At 37.2% G+C, this 16,410-nt stretch overlaps 1 protein-coding gene across 3 annotated transcripts in view; it reads right to left on the reverse strand.

Moving 5' to 3' along the window:
* The window catches only part of FSTL5 (follistatin like 5), an 825,152-nt gene that overhangs the window by 211,119 nt on the left and 597,623 nt on the right, over positions 1-16,410 (reverse strand). The window lies entirely within an intron of this gene.

Genomic DNA, 16,410 nt, shown 5'->3' on the forward strand with positions numbered 1-16,410 from the left:
AAGTGATTTTTACTGTGTTTCTCAACCAAGTTGGTAGGTAGAATTTTAATGGAATTTTTTCCTTAATGTTTAGGCAGTTAATTTCCATTAGTGTTACGGAGTACTAAGTGTAAGGTATTGCTTTATGCTATTAGTAGCAGCCCTATGTTGGCAGTACTAAACTGCCCCAACTCCGTTAACTGCCTTTATTTACAAATGAGAGCTTCTGTAAGGAAGGGTTTGTTCAAAACCTAACAAGTACTCAGGTTTCCTTATTTATGTAAATGCTCTTTATGACTTCAGATTGCAGAGGTCTACAATCTGTCTTCACTCAAAGAAAAAAATATATTAACAAACAAATACAAAAGGAAAAATACCCTATTTTAAGGAAATAAATCTTAAAGCTGGATAGGAAAAACAAAACAAAACTCAAAACTTTAAAAACTAAAACACTAAATAGTAGTTAAAGTTCCATATCTCTAATGTCTCTAAGAATGAAGTTTGCTTAGTTTGTCAAGGAGGACCTGACATGGTTTAAAATACTTACTTTAATGATTCATCAGGGCAGGATTAGTAGAAATTGAGAGCAAAATAAAGCGAGAAATTGATTAACCTGGAGAGAGAGATTTACTTAGAAGAACATTTTAGAGGCCACCAGATATGAAAAGGAAGATTAGATCTTAAATTCAGTACACACATACACACACATGCATACAAACACACAGGCATGCACACACAAACATGCACATGCATGTACACACACATCATGGAGAGGTGACTCTGAGGACTAAATTATCTTAAAACAGATTTAATTATAAAATGAGGAAATTTTTTAGTTGTCTATTTAATAAAATGATTGGTAGTCTCCAGCAATCTGACACCAGAGAGGACTGGAAAGATCTGAGACAGCAAGCTAGGCTGACTCTTCAAAGGAACCTACAATCAAGAACTAATCAGAAACATTTATTCATTTATCAATGTGTATTTATTCAGGAAATATTTATTGAGTCATAACTATGTTCAAGGCACTGTGCAAGGCATGTGAAAGCATAAAAAGGGAGTGATAACAAGAGAAAGAGAGCGAATCTCCTCTAGTAAGGGAAGGCCAAAATTGAACTATAAACTTATTAGGTAAATATTGACCTTATTTAATTAAATTTAAGATGCTACTATTTATGTATCATTAACAAAGGAAGAAATGTTACTAGTTGATAGACACTTTGTTTTTATACCCATATATTATAGAATATATCACTATTTCAAAGATGTTGACATAATGAGGAAATAAGCAGTGTTAATACTTTTCTAGGATATATACATCTTGTTAGAAAGTAATAGTACTATCCATAAATAAAATCAAGAGGGACCAAGAGTGTGGGAAGATGGGGATTAGTCCTAATCTTAAACTGTGTAGTTTGAATAAGTCTTCATTGAGAAAAGTACATTTAACTAAAGAGCTTAAAGTGGTGGAAACTAAGCCTTATTGGCATTTGGCTAAATATCTTAAGGTTTAGGGAATAGAGGCCTAAAAACTGGCTATATTAAAGAAAAGCAGTGGACACTGAGAGCAGCTAGAATGGAGTTTGCAAGGGAGAGGCGAACAGGATTGAAAGATACTACAAAATCAGAAAATTTATGGTTTTGATGGGCTTTCAAAAGACTGGCTTTTAATCTGAGTGACATTAAGAGTCAATGTAGAATTTTAAGCAGAGGAAGGGTGTGACTTAACTCATAAGTGCGAAGTTGGATATACACAAAAATAGGAATAATAATTTTAGTTATGGTTACTCAAGGGTAAGAATAACAGGCCATAAATTTCTATCATAAATTTGTTTGTACAAATTGTGTAAAATATGTTAGAAAGACAGATGAACAGTAAAAATTTCTCCTGGCATCCTGGGATGTATTCCAAAGTGACAGCTATTGCAGGTGGTCATGAAGTTGTCCTCTGTACCTAAGGACTCATGATCTGGCAGTGTTTGGAATTAGGACTCTGAGGGAAAATACAGACAAGATGAAATACTTAAAGGACTCTAGGCAAGATAATGATGGATCTTGTCTGGGCATAGGTTAGATATCATTCTAATGGAAGAATTGCCCCTGGGTGGGATTACTCAAATCAGTAAAGAAAATGTGGAAAACTTTTGCTTGATCTATAAATGCTTTTGGCAGATCTAGATGTAATATTTTCAGATCTCTCACTGTGACAAATCCCATAGGACTACATACAGAGAAATCCATGAGAACAAATATGTGTGGACCAGAAAGCAGAGAGCAGTAAAAAAGAAGGAAGACCCTTGTTTCTGTCACACTGCTTTGCAAAACGAAAAAAGGAAAAAGCCAAATGAAGTGGCTTATTCTTCCTGAAAGAAACAATGGAACAATTAAGAGCAAGAGAGTATTAGAAACAGGAGGAAATGTAGCAGAAATTAATACAGCACAGGCTCTAGAAGCTGAGGGTATGAAATATTGTGCAGTTCATGGGAAGTTTAGCTTTGCAGCAGCCCTTAAAGCACAGCCTCTAGAAACATTAATCTCATTTTCTGTTTCAGAATCAGGTAGAAGATATATGCCAGGTAAAACGGCATGGGGGTTTGGTGTAATCTCTAGGGACCTAGTTTCATAAATACAAGTAATTCCATCATGGCACTGGGTCCAAATTTCCCCAGGAAAATGTGATTGTCTTAACTGTTTTCTGAGAGTGCTATCAGTCTGCATGGATTGATCTTTCTCCCAGAAAGTTTATGAACACTGGGCTCTTGTGGCAAAATCAGGCTCAACGAGCATGAAATATATTCCATGTTCTTTTTGAGCACAGAGATACCTTACTTTTCTCAGACTTCTTTATGTCAAACACACTGATTATGTGTTTTGCTAAGCAGGCAAAAACACTATCTGATACCACAAGTCTTACTCTTAAAAAATCTACTACACAGTCCCTCACATGTGGTCTCTCCAATGCTTGAGGAAAATGATTCTAAGACTATATGCAATGTGGAGATATCTACCCCCTCCTCTTCAATTTCTACAGTTCAGTTCAGTTTAGTCACTCAGTCATGTCAAACTCTTTGCAACCCCATGAACCTCAGCATTCCAGGCCTCCCTGTCCATCACCAACTCCCAGAATCCATCCAAACCCATGTCCACTGAGTCAGTGATGCCATCCAACCATCTCATCCTCTGTTGCCCCCCTCTCCTCCTTCCCTCAATGTTTTCCAGCATCAGGGTCTTTTCAAATGAGCCAGTTCTTTGCATCAGGTGGCCAAAGTACTGGAGTTTCAGCTTCAGCGTCAGTCCTTCCAATGAACACCCAGGACTTATCTACTTTAGGATGGACTGGTTGAATCTCTTTGCAGTCCAAGGGACTCTCAAGAGTCTTCTCCAGTACCATAGTTCAAAAGCATCAATTCTTCGGCACTCAGCTTTCTTTATAGTCCAACTCTCACATCCATATATGACCACTGGAAAACCATAGCCTTGACTAGATGGACCTTTGTTGACAAAGTAATGTCTCTGCTTTTAAATATGCTGTCTACGGTTACCAAAAGATAAGATCCCTTTCATAGGTGATGGTGCAATATGAATTAACTATACAAATATTGAAGCTTACTCATAATTACTGTATTTTATCTCATGACCAGGCCCAGGTAACAAACAGTTCACCAACTGGATCAAGGATATTCAGTAACATTGTCTTATATGATATTATGGGCTTCAGAGAGACCATGGCTTCAGAGTGATTCTGGATCACCAGATGATTGCAGAAACAGAGCCCCCTCTGGACCCCCAAGTGAACCAGACTGCAGTAGAAATGATAAATCAGCATGATAAATAAAGTTAGATATTGGTTAAACGACTAGAATAACAGAGAAACCACACAGTCAGTGGCTTAAGTAAGATATAAATCCTGATATGTGATCATAAAGTGGTATGGTGGCTTCATAGTGTGGCTATGGATTAAGTTATTTTAACACAGAACCAAATACCTTGGCTAAAACAAGATATCAGACTTGTAGTCAGCCAGATAATGATTGGGGAACTTGTTCTCATTGCATATCCAATGCATTTGTTTCTTATTCCTGCTATAACATATTAAGCAATCTAAATTTATTTTGTTACACTTCTGAAGGCCAGAAATCAAAAATAAGTTTTACTAAGGTGCCAGCAGTGTTGGTTCATTTTGGAGACTCTAGGGGAAATTCCACATCCTTGCAATTTCTAGCTTCTTCAATTCAGTTCAGTTCAGTCTCTCAGTCATGTCTGACTCTTTGCAACCCTATGAATCGCAGCACGCCAGGCGTCCCTGTCCATCACCAGCTCCCAGAGTCTACTCAAAACCATGTCCATCAAGTCTAGCTTCTTAGGTTACCTACAATCCTTAGTCTATTACTAATTCTTCAAATCACTGCAACTTCTTGCTTGTGTCATCACATCTCCTAATTTTTTCTTTGAGTTTCTTGCTTCTCCTGTATGTGGACCCAGATAATTACACTTAGAGACTACCAGAATCATATCCTTATCTTGAGAACCTTAATCACCTATGCAGATTGCCTTTGCCATATAAAGTAGCATTCACATATTCCAAGGATTAGGATGTGCATAGCTTCTGTGAGGATACTTTCAGCCCTCCATACTCAGGCACCTTCTATTTTTATTATTCTGCTAACTTCAAAGCATAATTTTCTTTCTCAGAATTAAAAACAGATCCTCCATCTACCACCATCAGACCCATATTCCAAAAAAAAAAAAAAAAAAAAGAAAGAAAGAAACAGGAAAAAAGGAAGGGAAGGCACATATCTTTTCTCTTATGGTCGCAATTCAGGTATTAAATGCATTAGTTACCCTAACACTCTATTGGCCAAAACTTTGTTACAGGGAAACATTTAGCTTCAAAGGGAAGTGGAAAGACAGGTTTTGATAGGTTGCCTTGGGCCTGCTAAAAGTGATCTTTTATTATTAAAGAAAACTAAAGAGAGTTATTTGGTAGATAAAAACTCACATATAGTGACAAAATTGATCTGTTTATCTATGCTTTTGAGCAATTAAATATAAAATTTTTAACCTTGAGGAGTTGATATAGAAAGAGACATATTATACCAAGCAAAACCATTTTGGGGGGTCATTCTCCTTCATACACTACTGAGTACCTGCCATGGTTTTTAGCAGAATTAAGTACTGATCTTTGAGAATAAAGATGAAATTCCTTGCAATTACTTGTAATTTCTAAAATTATTTGATATTTTCTTGATGGTGCCCACATTAATCATATCCACTAACTTTTAGAACTGTTACAAATGAGGATCATGGCAAACTTGCCTTTAACTAATACAACCTCTCGTGCTTTAAAATGATTTTTATAAGATAGAAGATCCTGATGGAACTTAAGAACTAAGCCCTCTGCCTTAGATAAATAGAATAAATAACACAACAATTATCAATACTGAAAATCAGCAGCAGAAGACTGTGATCCCTGAAATAAGACAAAAAGGGAAAAAAAAAGAGAGAGAGAGAGATGAACTAAACAATGCCTTGGGCTTCCCAGGTGATGCTAGTGATGAGGAACTCACCTACCAATCCAGGAGACATAAGAGATGTGGGTTCAATCTCTGTGTTGGGAGGTTTCCTGGAGAAGGGCATGGCAACCCACTCCAATATTCTTGCCTGGAGAATCACATGGACAGTGGAGCCTTGGAGGCTACAGTCCACAGAGTCACATAGAGTCAAATATGACTGAAGTGACTTAGCACACATGTAATGCCTCAGTCATTGGGCATTTGGTTGATATTGATGATGAGAAGGGGAATTGAAAGGTCACAATGAATTAAAGATAAAGATTGTGAAATTCAAGAAAGCTTGGCAGTTGGAATTTGTAGGAGAGAGTACCAAAAACGGGAGAAAGGTCTTGAGAAAAAGGTATAGTAATCTGAATGGGGTATTTGGGGGCTTTGGGCCAGTGCATAGAATAAAGCTACACAAAGTAGTTTTGTGGACTGGAGAGACCTAACTGAAAAACCAGATTGGAGACCTTAAATAGACTCCAGAAACAATATATCTTAGAAAGATAATGAAATAAATTCTAACCTGTAAATACTCAAATAAAGTTAAAAAAAAAATTCTAAAATACAAAACTGATTTACATTAAATTAATGTCAAAATAAAATTCAATACTTCTCAAAAGTATCCAGCAGATCTGTCTCAATGGTTTTTATCAACCAATTTAAAAATATTTCAACAGACATGAGAAGAAGAGAGAAAATTTGACTCATATGCAAGAAAAGTATTAGTCAACAGACACATACAATTTCATAGATGATGAAATTAGTGAAAAAGGTAAAACAATCTGGTATGAAAATACTGAAAGATTTAAAGAAAAACATGAACACAATGGGGATAAGCACAGCCAGAGAAATGGAGAAAAAGGATTAGAGCTAAAAGTCTTACTAGATATCATGCAAGTCTGAAAGTAATAGAATAACATGTGAAAAATGTTGAAATAAAACAATGGGAAAAACTGCTCCAAATTCAATATCCAGTAAAAATCATTCTTTAATGAAGAAAAAATGGAAATGTCTTTAAACAAAATGACTGAGAAAAAGTATCAGGAACAGACGTGAATTTCACATTGCTAAATGATGTTTAGTAGGCTAAAGGAAAGTTCAGAAATTTGGATTTAAGTGAAAGAATGAGGGGAAGTAGGAAGGATAAATGTAAAAGTCTCTTTTCTTTTTCTTTTAATTTTTGAAAGACTTTTGACTATCTAGAGCAAAAATAATACAATGTATTGTGAGGTTTATTACATATGTAGAAGTAAAATGTTTGACAATGTTACCACAATGAGTGGAAAGGAGAAAGATTAATGTATACTGTGTTAAAGTTCTTATATTTTATGTAAAATGGTAAAATATGTGAAGATACATAGTAATATATTAAAGCTGTATGTTGAGAACAGATGTTTCAGTTACACCTTAAAAATCAAAAAAGAGCTACAGTTGATAAGTTAATGTCAGGGGGGTTTTTTTGCTGGTTGTTGTTTAGTCACTAATCATGTCTGACTCCACAATCCCAATGGACTGTAGCCCACTAGCCTCCTCTGTCTACAGGACTTCCCAGGCAAGAATACTGAACTGGGTTGCCATTTCCTTCTCCAGGAGATCTTCCCTACTGAAGGTTCAAACCTCAACTCCTGCAGCTCTTGAATTACAGGCAGATTCTTTACCCCTGAGTCACCAGAAAAATCCAGAACAACTTAATAAATAATTTTGAGATAAACAACAAAAATCTAAAAGATATGTACTCCAACAGAAGGCAGAATATAAGAGAACAAAAAAAAAAAAAAAGAGAGAGAGAAGTGATGCAACCATTTGAAAACAGATAGCATGAGAGAACAGTTAAATACAGTGAGAATTATCCCAGGATAGAGATGTTGACATTCTCCCAAAACTATAAACTTTAAAAAAACTTTCACTGAAAGGAAAAAAAATGAGAATTTAAGGAGGGACCTGATTCTTCAAATATTATGTGTTCTTAAAGCTTTCAGACTTTCTTTAGACTATGTCACAAGGGTAGAAGAATTCAATTTTGGATATTAATTATTTTGGACTAATTTCTTTGAAACTTTAATCTTTGAAGTATTACTTCTCTCTGGGAATTTAATAATTAGATTATATATTAAAATTTGAACATCTCTATGCTCACTGTTGCATAATTGGAGTATCTTGATATCATGATTTAATCTAATTGCAGAAGCTCTGAAGAGCCTTATTGAACAGTATAACTAGACATAATGTAGCATGGGAAATAGAAAAAAATCTTCAGGCTTTGGAATTAATGGCTTAATGTACTGTCCTGCCATGTTCAGCTACTTCAATCATGTCTGACTCTTTGTGACTCCATGGACTTTAGCCCATCAGGCTCCTCTGTCCGTGGCATTTTTCAGACAAGAATACAGGAGTAGGTTGCCATGCCCTCCTCCAGGGTATCTCCCTGATTCAGGGATCTAACTCGGCTCTCCTACATCTCCCACATGGCAGGCAAATTCTTTACCACTGAGCTACCTGGGGAAGCCCAATGTACAATCCTACTATATTTCAAAGACTTCTAGAAGAAAACATAAAGCACCCACCAGTAGTTCTCAGGGATGCTACAAAAAGGCAACAATGATCATTAGGTTAGTGAGTGAGTGATAGTTGTTCAGTTGTGTCTGACTCTTTGCAAGCCCATAGACTGTAGCCTGCCAGGTTCCTCTGTCAATGGAATTCTCCAGGCAAGAACCCTGAAGGACATGCGTAGGTATGAGCGTCCCCAAGAACCACTCTGAGAATAGAACTTAGCTCAGATAGTTGATCTGGGGAATGACCCCAGAAAGCACAAGTTAAAGATTAGGAAAAATAAGGTAGAGGAAAGAAAAACAGCACCAAAAAAGGCTCAATTCCAGTGCCATAGGAATTGAATCATGTAGAAGGCACCTGAGAATCTTCACACTAAGGACTGGAAGCTGGGCTTCCTACACATCAACTCTTGTCCCCCACTGGTTAAGGACTGTACCTGGGGACATTCAGTGCCTGGTATACCTGGGATGCACTGAGTGCAGTTGATAAAGCTTCTTGTGTCAAGTAAAGACCTAACTAAAGAGAGAGGAAGAAAGACAGATTCCTACATGACCAGCTATCAGGGGATGTCCACCACACTTGAGGAGGGGGAGTGAGGTTCGGAGCCAATCATCAAAATGAAGGGGGAGACTGACTTGATATATGTCTTATCTCAACCCTTGAAGAAACAGCCACTCCCTAACATGTTTATTTTCTGTTGGTCCTTTAATGGACGGGAACCTGGTGGTCCGGAGTCAATGATGAGAAAGTGAAAGAAGGAAGGAGGCTAATATTCCCTGGGTTACGCAGCTGGCTTTCGCATTCCAGGGAGTCAGCCAGAAATAGAGAGATAGAAAGAGAGGAAGAGAAAGAAAGAAAGACAGACACGGGGACCAAAGCTCTGATGGAGCAAAGGTGTTTTAATCAACATGGTGTGGGCATATATGCTATCTTACAAGGTAGTTATTCTCAGCAAAGATAAAGATTAAAATTCCAGACTTACAAAACACAAGGTGATCCCTATTAAAGAGAGAAGAGGGTACTTATCACTATAATGATAAATTAACAAAGGAAATGCCTGGATTCCTCAGCCATTAGAAAGGCGTGCCTCTCCTCTTAATTCCTGGATATTCAGGAATTAATAAGGACCAAAGGATTCCTGACAGATCCAAAACAGCACACAGGACACCTCCTATAAAATGCTTCCTGACAATTTTCAAGTCAAAATTAGGAGAACAAAGCTGGAAACTCTGATGAAGGATACACACCCCTGCATCACATGTCTCTGGGGAATGAAATTGTTGCAGCAGTAGTTCTCCAACTGGCATCAGGAGGGTTTGTTTGACACAGGACCTCCTACCTCATGACCAGGGCATTCAGTAGTATGAGTGCACCCTGAGAATGTGCATTTTTAAAAATCATATTAATAAATTTATTTATAAAAGAAAAATAGACTCACAGACATCAAAAACAAACACATGGGTACCAAAGGGAAAAGTGGGGAGAGAGATAAATTAGGAGTTTGGGATTAACAGATGCACATTAGTGTTAGGTGTTAGTTGCTCAGTCATGTCCAACTCTGCAAATCCATGGGCTGTAAACTTCCAGGCTCCTCTGTCTTTGGAATTCTCCCGGCAAGAATACTGGAGTGGGTAGTCATTCCCTTCTCCATGGGATCTTCCCAACCCAGGGATGGAACCATGGTCTCCTGCATTGCAGGCAGATTCTTTACCATCTGAACCACCAGCAAACCCTAACAGATGTACACTGCTGCTGCTGCTAAGTCGCTTCAGTCGTGTCCGGCTCTGTGCGACCCCATAGCCGGCAGCCCACCAGGCTCCCCCGTCCCTGGGGTTCTCCAGGCAAGAACACTGGAGTGGGTTGCCATTCCCTTCTCCAATGCATGAAAGTGAAGTGAAAGTTAAGTTGCTCAGTTGTGTCTGACTCTTTGAGACCCCATGGATTGATGCACACTACTTTGTATAAAATAGATAAATATCAATGTCCTATTGTACAGCATGTGGAACTACATTTAATATCTGGTAATAACCTGTAATGGGAAAATTTTTTAAAAGAATATATGCATATATATATGTACACACACACACACACATACACACACACATATGGGCCTCTCTTGTGGCTCAGCTGGTAAAGAATCCACCTGTAATGCGGGAGGCCTGGGTTTTATCCTTGGGTTGGGAAGATTCGCTGGAGAAGGGAAAGGCTACCCACTCCAGTATTCTGGCCTAGAGAATTCCATGGAATGTATAGTCCATGGAGTCGCAGAGTCAGACACGGCTGAGAGGCTTTTTCAGTTTCACTTTCACATGTATTATGTATAACTAAATCACTTTGCTATACACCTGAAACTAACACAAAAATGTAAATCAGCTACATTTAAGTAAAATGGTTTTTTTTAATATTAAAAATAAAATAAGTTGTTTGTGCTGCTTGCCCAGGAACCATAGTTAGAGAATAACTGAGAAAGTGTAACTCTCAAAACCTCTCTCTCATCATCCTCTGATAACTCACAGTGGGAGGAAGAGAGAGGAAGAACTTGTTCTTTTGCTCCCTGCTTTCTGAACCTTACTACTCCCAGGAAGATTTTATTCCCATCTTTGCTTTGTCCTTGCTAAAAACTTAGCTGGGAAGACTCCCTGAGACGGGGTGAGGAAATTCAATTTCATGATACAAAAAAAGCAGGCCACTGTCGCTCCAGACTAAAGCTGCTTTATCTACAAAGCTTTATCAGTAATGAAGGTGATGCTTTGATAGCTATATAACTAACTCCAAGTGTTGTTTCCAAACTCTGAAGGAGAAAAATAGGGGCGTTCTACATAAACATTCTATAAAGCCAGCAGTTTTTTGCAGAAGTTTTTGACATGAATAGAAAAATATCCACTTGCTATTATGTGTAAGGTCTTCAACAATAAACGAGAAAGAAATAACTGCATGCATATGGGTCTATTTTGAATATGGACGAGCTTTCTGCCCAGAGGGTAGTGTAAACACCAAATGACATTTAAAATTTCATACATTCTGTATCCTAAGCTGAAGATCTAAAGACAATTCGCTTTATGTAAAAAAAAAGAGAAAAGCATGAAATGAATTCCACTGTAGAGTCAAGCTCCTTTGATTTATACATGATGTTTCTTCTGGCAAGGACACAGAAGCACTCTCATATTTCAATAATCTAATTTTGTATTGTTTGAAAAGAAAAAGGGCTATTGATAGACTTTTATTTAGCCTGCACCCTGGGATATTTGAATAGACTTTGCACTTCAAAAACACTCTTTAACAAATTCCAATGATTTGTGGTATTTGCAGAGGTTTTTATGGTAATCAATAATATATTTTATTTTTATTACTAATTGACAAACTGTTAAGATATGTTAAGTTTCCTATGGAAACTTGATTTTCTAAAGTTATTTTTAACCTTTTCTAAAAGGTGGATGGAGAATGCAAAATGAGTTAAACTAGTTTCAGAGATTTATTGGGTCTATAAAAGTGCTATTTGTCTAACTAATTTGCATTTTCTTGCATGCTCATTGTATTTTTCAGTGTCACAGTTCCTTCTCAACCGTTCCTCTGTTATTGGCTTATAACTGTTCTGAGTGACCTCAATTTTACTATATTTACTTATACACAAATCATACATTTAAAGTTACTATGCCAAATATAAATATAAAATAAAGAAAAGGGAAACATTGAAAAGAGACAAATCACATTTTAGCAAATCACTTGCAGGCTATTATTTTTAACTAGTCTTATCATTTCTAAATATTTTATTATGAAGCATTATTATTCTATTTTTTTTTTACATAATATTTTGACCTACCAAAATACTTTGTGATAACAGGACTAGTTACTTACTCAGTATTTATTCTCACCTTTCTTCCTCCCCTTTAAATAACTGAACACTTCATTGTTGTGAATGACAAAACCCCAATGTCAAAGAAACATCGTTTTCAATCTCTGTATTTAGAGAGCCAATGCAGTTATTGTTGGCACTCTCTTTTTTCTTGGGGGGGGGGGGCACTCTCTTTTTTTTTTTTTTCCACTTATTTTTATTAGTTGGAGGCTAATTACAATATTGTAGTGGTTTTTGCCATACATTGATATGAATCAGCCATGGATTTACATGTGTTCCCCATCCCGATCCCCCTTCCCAACTCCCTCCTCATCCCATCCCTCTGGGTTATCCCAGTGCACCAGCCAAAGTGGGCTCTCAGTGTCAGGCACTATTTTCCTTCCTCTTGCTTCCTTTTTCCTTCTTGAAATGTGAAAATGATGACTAGAATTTTCACCTCCATTTGGAAACATTGAGAAAGGAAGCAACATGCTAAGCACAGGTAGGGGAAGCATAGCATGGTGATGATGTTGTGGAATTGACCTCCTGAACCCCCTCATCTGAACTTCTTTTATGCATAAGAAAACCACATTGGTATCTCCTTCAAGCCTCTGTTATTTGGTGTGTCTGTTACAGCTGCTGAAGATAATGTATTACCAATACATGCAAAAGACATTTTCTACCCAGCTTTTTTACTTATTCAAATAAGCTTAAATATGAAAAATTGATCCTTGGAATACACTTATTGGCTTCCCGAGTTGAAAAAAATGCAGTAGAACAATGTGTTTTTCTTTTTCTTAGTCAGTTGTGGTTGAATTTGATTAACTAATGGTAGTCTGCACTTCATTTTTTCCCCTCTCAGATAAAGCCAGAACTGGAAAGTTAGATCTAAACATCTGGGTTGTCTAAACATCTATCAAATTTTAAAGGTCCATACACTCCTTTATATATACTTGACCTAAAGAAGTGTATTTTTAATAGACAGAAATTGCCAGATGCCTTAAAAAGACGTTCTGAGTGAAGGTTTTACATTTCCTTCTCTCTTACCCTGTACTAGTTGTATTTGACCAAGGTGGATATCGCAGTTAATTTTTCAATTTATTTCTCATGTTCTCACCTATTTTCTTACCTATCACTTCCTTACCTTATCATTTATTCTGCGGTCCATCACTATAATCATTCTTTAACAACTTACTTACATTTCTAGTACCTGTCTCTCTCCCACCTACTCACCTGACAAAATAAAATGCTGGTTAAATCCAAATCTCTTCTCTCTATGATGCAAATGCACAACCAGCCACAACAGAAGAAAAACATATTGATATTTATCATCTCAAGGGTACCCAAAGATCTGAAGAACATTCCAACTGCATACTGCTATTTTCATCATCCTTCCTACATACCATAACTCTCTTCTCCTCAAAGCACTAAAGCTCTCAACTCTGCATTCTCAATAGTTGGTATTCCTCATGTTGTGAAATAATCCAAATAATGCAAAGAAGATTTTCTCATGCTCTCTCCCTGAGCATCTTTCCCAGTGTCTTCCTCCTGGCTTAAAGAGATTAACTGCCAATCTTTCAAAGAACAACTCTTCCATTTGTGTACTGGATTATATCAACTTTTAAAAGATTTGAAAAAAAGAAAAAAAAAAAAAAAGAAAAAAAGAAAAAGAAAAGATTTGATTACTACAATTTTCCTCCTTTTCTCTGATATGAGCTACTTTTAATTTTTATTGGATTACTCACATCAACATAAAAGATAATCACATCTGCAATTTTTTTATAGAATTCCTTCTCCTAATCCGACATCACTCTCCAGTTAAAGCACAGTTCTCTCTGTTCCCTATCAATCCATGTAATATCATTGCTTTTCTTTGCAAACCCCATCCTTTCATGAAAACATTTATACCAAGAATTTCAAAGCACATTAAATGTAGTAGGAGAAAATAGGAAAAGACTAGTTTTAGTCCCAAGTTTAGGAATCTTTGTTCCCTGAAAAAAGAAAACCTTAGTGCTCAATCAAGGTAATCACTGCTAATACTGAATTTGTAACGCTAAGCCTGATAATGGTAGAAAATTCACAGTGTTTCTGAGACCTCATTATTCCTTTATTCTTGTATTCCATCTTCAGAAAAAAATCTGAGATCAGAGTAAATAGTTCATCCACAGGAGGGATAAAATCAGAACACTTCATTTCCCCAGAACCTCTCGGGGCACAGCTTCTGACACAAACGCCTGCAGTTTGGCTCAAAACCTTCTTCCTGGGCTTCCCGGCTGGAGGATGGCAAATGAGCAAGTTATGCAAGAAACCTACATCAGATGTGAGTGTCAGCAGACACTCGAAAGAGCAGCCATTCAGAACAATTCTCATGCTTTACATCATAATCACTTGAGAAGCTTATCAAAATGAAGATTTTAAATCAAACTTCTAGAGGGTGCTGGTGAAACTCTAGTTCTATATTTTCGATACTTTTTCCTGTTATCCTGATGCACTTGAAACATGCACCACGCACTGCTCAACAAACTAGCAAGAGTTCTTACACAGCTGCTACTGAGACTGGACAAACAAGAGCTGAAAGTGAGGATGAGAGACCAAAGAGATTATTTAGCATTGTTGTTTAGTTGCTAAGACTTGTCAGACTCTTTGGCAACCCCATGGGCTATCCTGAAAGGCTTCTTTCTCCATGGGATTTTCCAGGCAAGAATACTGGCCTGGTTTGCCATTTCCTCCTCCAGGGGATCTTCCCAACACAGGGATGGAGCCCATGTCTCCTGCATTGGCAGGTGGATTCCTTACCTCTGAAACATCAGGGAATTAATGGTTAGCCAAGAACAAAATTGGAGAATGTTTCTCCCTAATACACACACACACACACACACACACACACACACACACACACACACGTATGTATATATGCTCAAAACAAAAAAGCACAATGCGTTAGTCTTGACAATTCATCTACTAGCCAGTAAAAATTACAATGAAGAGGGAGGCAACAGCCAAACTTGCTACAACAACCACTTCACCATGGACGCACAACCCACATAGCAAACATCCCCCCCACACACTTATCCTGTCTTCCCAAGACTGTGTGTTCTCCAGGATAGTTGCTGTCTCTGAATGTCCTTCTCTAAACATCTGAGATCACTGGGAACAAGCATGCTTCACTTCCTTCGTATCCTGTCTGCTTTCTTCACTGCTTTCCTGGAAAGTCCATTTCTAAGCCTTAACCCATGTCTAGTTGGCAACCGGGTTTTCACCAGAAACCAAGGTCTAAATCTGCTTCTGTGAAGTGCCAACAGTAGTTAAACTATTGTCACAGTCATTCCAAGTCTTTGATCAAAATCCACCAACCTCCAGCTTTAGAAAGATTTATTTAACATAAATCTTTAAGTTAAAGGAGATAAGAAAGGATGTTACAAACATACAAACAAAAAGCAAATGGAAAAAGCTTGGATCAAGATAGCAACAAATCAGACCTCCAACAGACTGAGTCTTATCATACACTGATTTTATTTTATTAGCATATTAAATGACATCTATCAGTGGCCATGACACAACACTAAGGGTCAAAAAATTATAAAAGAGGGTGGCATCCTACTCTCCCTTCCCTGGTAGACTAATGCAAATGCTTTCTCATCATTACCCTCAGCCCTCCTTCCTTTGTCTTTACTCTTTAAAATTAAATTCCTTTCATCAGGCAGGCAGGAAAGTTAATCTGTGACCTTAGTTCCCACTTTTCCATTCTTTGGCCACTGAATAAAGCCTGTGCTCTGTCAATCTCAGGCTTGGTTTCATTATTTTCTACTTTAACAGACCAGAAAACGAACAGTCAGCAACCAAGGCAGCAGGAGTGAGGTCTATAAGACTTAATCTGGTAATGAAACCATAAGCAGCTCCCTAGCCTTTTCAAACTTTTTTTCCAATATTTTCTTGATTTCAAGGACATATTTTTCTTACACAGAGTGCTCACTCTAAGTCTTCATTTCTCCAATTGTTAACCTCAGCTCCAAGGCTCAGTTCTCTGACTTCAAATCCAACTATACTTATCCTAAAATGACTTCGTCAAGGTCCAATTTATGACTTTAAATCCAGTCTATGAACACTGATACTACCAAATATTCAACTTTGTGCTGTCATTCTGATCTTCAGACTTACATACTAAACTGCATACTTGACTTCCATCTGGATAATTGTATAGAAGTTAACTTGTCAAAACAAATAAACAAACAAACAAAAACCAAAAACATTAATCTTACTCAGTCTCCAAATATGTTTCTTCTCCCTTGCAGTTGACATTATGACCATAGATCTAAATGCTTCCTTCAGATTCCTTGGATTTATTGTTTTTAAAGCTCCCTTCTTATATTCACAAGCCATTCTTCAAATCTTCAAAATATATCCCCAATCTGGCCACTTTTTGCCTCCTCATCATTAACACTTAATCTTAAGTCACGTTTATCTCTCCTCTAGACTATTAATTAAAAAAAA

Source organism: Muntiacus reevesi, chromosome 13, assembly GCF_963930625.1.
Source record: "Muntiacus reevesi chromosome 13, mMunRee1.1, whole genome shotgun sequence".
NCBI lineage: Eukaryota > Metazoa > Chordata > Mammalia > Artiodactyla > Cervidae > Muntiacus > Muntiacus reevesi.